General features: G+C 53.8%; 1 pseudogene; it reads right to left on the bottom strand.

Moving 5' to 3' along the window:
- Window positions 1–1,204: 1,204 nt before the first annotated feature.
- Window positions 1,205–4,917, bottom strand: LOC141998059 (acetylcholinesterase-like; annotated as a pseudogene).
- Between the last annotated feature and the right edge of the window lie 322 nt (window positions 4,918–5,239).

The raw sequence follows: 5,239 nt of genomic DNA, 5'->3' as shown, positions 1-5,239 counted from the left end.
ACAACTCTCTCTCGCTCTCTCTCTCTCTCTCACACACACACACACACACACACACACACACACACTGTCCCCCCTGCTCAGGAGCTTCTAATCAACCCGCACACCAGGGCTCTGTCTCCAGACTGAATATACTTTAATGCACGATTCTCATTAATGGATCGGCGGGCGCTAATAGGAACTGGATGCTCTTTTCTGCATGGAGGGTTCCTCCCATCAGGGGATTGTAAGTGCTCAGCTCTTCATCCCCAGCCCCCTAGGCTGGGCACAACTTGGGTCTGCTCCTGCAGGACACACAGTGAGTGGGGTTAACAGCAGTGGGGATGAGCTCAGACTATGCAGGGTTAGGTCTACTTGCAAACGGGAGGGGAGACCTGCAGGGGAAACCAGGCACTGCGTGGGCTCGGTATCGGACACTCGCCCCCTACAGTCAGTGCCATTCCCCGTGCACTAGGGGGCGCTTTGCTGCAGATAGTGGCATGGGGGGTTCAGCAGGGGGCTGTCCCTGCACGGTCAGGGCTCCCCCCCAGTGCTATATTCTAGCAGTAGGGGATGCTGTGCTGCTGGAGTTCCCGTGTTTCCCAGCACCTGTGAACCACAGGGTCCAGTGTGCAAGGTTCTGTTCTGCCTCACCTAAGAGGGCCCCTGGCATTCAGGATTCCCAGCAGCCACTGGATTCTCATTCAGTCCCTGTTGTACACAATTACACAATGGCTGTGCCCCTCCCGAGACTCAGCTGCATGTCATTCTTTCACTGCCTCCTTTCTCTTCTGTACCATTACAGGCCACCTGCCCCCATGGCCCAGTGTCCTTGGATTCATCCCCATCCATCCTGCTAGGAATCCATGTGTCTGAGCTCATTCCTGCTTCATTGGAATGGAGGGTATATGGGGGAACCTTGGAGAGGAAACACGGTTGTCATCTTCCTACCCAGAGCGGCCAAGCAATAGAAGAAGGGGTAGAACCTGTGTCTTCCCTACAGCAGATGAGTTCTGGAGTTCCCGGGGGATGCGATCTCTACCCCAGGCAGGAGAATGGGGCCTCTCTAGGAGGCCAGAAGATCCCATGGAAATAAGAATGGGAGCTGGGATCTTTCTCTTCTAGAGGGGAGCCATCTCCAATCCAGCCCCGCGTTTGGGGAACTGGGGGACTCAGAGGAGTGGGGAGACACGGGACCTTTCCCCTCTAGGGCTGCCATTCTCCCATCCTACTGATGCTCATCTGGGACTCTTGGTTTCTCTGACATCTGTGATGCCAAGAATTCACAGTGCAAGGTGGGAGATGCCTTCTCAACTTGGGGTGGCTTAAAGCTGATGCGCTCAAAGTTCTGCTTTGTGAGGTCATAGCGAGGCCACTGCTTCGCACTACCTTTCCCCACCATGGGTTTCCTTTGTGGAAAATGAACATGCTCCACTGAGGTTAGTATCAGGGATTGGCAGGGACAGGAACAGGGAGGATACCAGCTGGCATCCCAGATGCAGGGGTGATTATGAGCCAACTTGAAAAGTTTGGCCCCTTTCCAAAATGGCTGCCATCTTGTGTTGTTTCAAATGAGAGTAAAGCCATAGGATGTTCTCAGTTAAGATGGCTGCTGCCACCCGGTCTTTACATATGGGGTGATGCTACAGGTTTCCCTGTATAAACATGGCCACTGTCTTCCATTTATCTCTATGAGATTGAAGCCACAGGCAGCCCTGAGTTATAATGGCTGCCATTGGCCTAGAGCCCCTTGTAAAGTGAGACTTTCCCTAGGGAAGATGGCCACTGTTTTCCATTGTTTGCAATGGGACTGAAGCCAGGCAGATGGGCATCCTTTGTGCTCACAGACACAGGAAAGGGCAGCGTGGGGGACAGAGCAACATGCAGAGGGGTGGGGGTGGGGGGTGGATGGGGAAGGACAGGGAATGACACTGGGATGTCAGGGAACATAGGAAGATCTGAATTAGGAAGGGAGTCTGAAGCCACCATTTGCCCTCATTTAAGATGGCCTCTCTCACTTGTCCTTTCAACTAGGATGATGTGACATGCTGCCCTAATAAAAACGGTCACCATCTTCCACTGACCCAGTATGGCAGTTCTTATGTTCTTATGTACTTCCCCTCTCGGAAGTCCGGAATCTGAGTGTAGGAAAGAAACTTTTCATGACAGGAGGGAAGTACCCCATCATTAATTTGGGAAAACGCCCCAAAAAGAGTTGATAAACATTAGGCATGAGCAAAAGACCTACTCCCGAGTAAGTTGGGCAGTTCCTATTCCCTCAGGTTCTTAAGTCCAGCAACCAAATGTCCCTTTGACATGCCCGTCCCATTCTCTGCACCCCACTCACAGTTGTTGTCCTTGGTTAGTGCAGGCCCAGAGTTCAGAGGTGCATCTGCAGAGTTCACCTCCCCCACGGGTGGAGTGGCGGGGAAGAAGGTACCTTGCTCGCTCCACTGTCTGGGCACTCGTTCACTGCTCCTCTCTGCTGGCCACCCTGCCAGCCCACTTGCCATGATGTTTTCAGGTCCCACCACTTAACACAGGTCTCAGTGATTTTAGTTGTCAGTGCGCAAGCTTACTAATACATACTGGGCAGTCTCTTGCATCAGAGACACTGTCCCAAAGCAGATCTAATACTTAGAGCTGGTTATCAGCGATTTCAGCTTTGCGGTGTGTAACAAGACTCTCAATCAACTTGGTTATCACACACTAAAGAGAAAAAGGATTAAAGAATGTCCGGGGTACTTAAGCAAAGCCCACACCACCAGGCACAAGTGCTTATCCCCCCCTTTTCATAACTCACGGAGCTTTGGCACCCATGTCCCCTGCCTAGCGAGTGCCGTTTAGTTGAGGGTGAGTCCCTCAATCAGGCTACAAGCAGTTCTGCTGCCCTTGATTCACACAACAAAGATAACAACGCTTTATTACCCCTGCCCCAATAACAAAGAGTCTGGGGATCCAACACCAGCCAAAAGTGATCATTTGGGCAAAGAAATGCCATCATGCTGAGCCCCTAGGCAGGGGGCTTGTGCCCATGCAAACGAGATCAGCACCTGAAATCCTCTTCTCCAGCTCATCACCCGATGTCGGGGAAGAGCTCATCCAGACCTTGCTTACACTTGTTTATTTTTTCTGCAAGGGAGCATGCCAGTCTACGTATGCCCGGATGTACGCTTAAAAGTTAAGTTGCCACAGTTATCTGAGTCGGAGATGTGAAAAAACCATACCCAGACTGCCAAAGCTGACCTAGCCCCTGGGGCAGCTGTAGTTATGTTGTTGGAAAGCTGCTTTTGTCGATGTGGCTCCTGGTTTTTGGGCAGGTGATTTCCTCCACCGCTGGAGCAACCCCTTTGGCTGCTGCAGGCTGTATTGACATGATGGGTGCTATAGCAATATACAGTATTTGTCGCATGGACAGCCCCGGCGTTTGTGTGGCAGGGCTGGGAAAGGGCAGGCAGAGCTTTGAGATCATTGGCTACTAGCTGAAAGCCTTGTTTCCTTGAATGAGGATGGGTGTGTTTGTGGGATCGCCGACATCCTGATGCGGGAAGAAGGGAATTATCCCTAACTTGTAACTAGGGGGCTCAGATTTTACCTTCTTCAAGTAAGTTGAGCTCTAGGTCAGGGGCTTCACCCAAATAGATTAAGTATTTTTCAGAGGGATCCCTTCTTCAACATGGCATTGACCCGGGTCTTCCTGGAAGATGTGGACACCTGGCCACAAAGATACAGCTGCTCTCAGGGTCTGGCTCATGGGGGCAAGGGGATTCTGGGGGATTCCCTCACCTGCTTCTGGTGAACGCCGCAACATACTGCAGCACCTCGTGGCTCAGCAATAACTCTGCTTCAGCCGTTGTGTGATGGGCTACTCCCACAGATGGCAGGGTCCCAAACAGGTAGGGCAGCTCAGAGCCGTGTGGCACACCTGTCCATTCAGGTGTAGACAAGCTGCTGGTGTGGTGGGCGAACTGGTAGGTGTAGACAGGATTGCCAGCCTCTGCCTCTGGCCTTGCCATCTCGGGCACGCAAAGAGGTAGTCACCAAGGATTTGTTCAATGGCCCATCTGTACCGTGCCTCCCGCAGCTCCTCCCCCTCCTGGCTGTACCGCAGTGCCACAGCCCGGACGGCCTCTTCTGGTGCCTCTGGCACTATCAGCCTCACCACCTGCAGCAGCTCCTCCCAGCCGATGGAGCTGGCGTTCTCCAGGTTGAAGCTGGGAGTAGCAAAGATTAGTATGTAGGAGCCTTCGTTTGAGGAGGAACCAAATCCGATTGTCATAGGCTGGCCATGCCTGGCCTGCAGGAGTCTTGGTGGTGCATCAGGGAGAAAATCCCCATCTGGTGGTGGCACAAAGGGCAGCCCCAGCTACTTCTTGCGGTTCAAAATGGAGAACTCGTGTTTGGGGAACTCTCCGGGTTCCTTCCCCTGCAGGCAGCCCACCAGGGCAGTGTCATCTCTATCGCTTGTCATTTGCTTGAGGAGGCCAGCCTCTGGCCTCTCTCCTTGGCCTCCTCAAGCAAAATCCAAGCCCATGGTGCGTTCGGGGCTCCGCTCATGAGCGCGGAGCTGGTAAGGAGGGGTTGGCTCCCTGGGGAGCAAAGGTGGAAGCCGACTGACGCAGCCCCAGCGTCCTGGCCAAAGAGTATGAAATGGGCTGGGTCCCCACTGATGGCAGCTGTGTTCTCCTATAGCCAGCGCAGTGCCAGTCGCTGGTCCCACAAGCCGGCGTTCCCCGGGGCGGCTGGGGGCAGAGGCAGGAAGCCCAGAGCCCCCAGCCGGTAGTTCATGGAGGCAACAATCACTTTCCCAGTGGCAGCTAAGAAGCGCCCATCATAGATGTTGAGTGAGGCATGAACATTATTAACGGCTCTGGGCCTGTTTGTTCCTCCTGGGGGTGGGTGGGTCTGAAATTGCCCTGAGGTCCCTGGGTTGCTTCTCATAGTCACTCGCCAATAGGGGTTTTGTTTTTTCTAGTTGCCACCATCGGTCACAAGTTGGTCACAACTGAGCTAAGTTGGGTGAGTCAGAGCGGGACTCTGAGTGCATATTAGGCGAAAAGGTTTAGCCCAGATTTGTGGTGTGGCAGCCGGTGAGGGGGAGCTGTGCTGCGTGAGACTGAGGGACACCAACAGCTGCAGGAATGGGGGAGCCCAGGGCTGGGACAGCAGGGTTTGCGGGTTGGGGTTGAGGGGCACCAATAGAGCTGTGTGGGGAGCCCAGAGCCAGGATAGCAGAGGGCTGGAGGGCAGGACTCAGGACTGA

This window comes from Natator depressus, chromosome 14, assembly GCF_965152275.1.
Source record: "Natator depressus isolate rNatDep1 chromosome 14, rNatDep2.hap1, whole genome shotgun sequence".
Taxonomy (NCBI): Eukaryota; Metazoa; Chordata; order Testudines; family Cheloniidae; genus Natator; species Natator depressus.
This window is presented reverse-complemented; position numbering and strand designations above follow the sequence as displayed.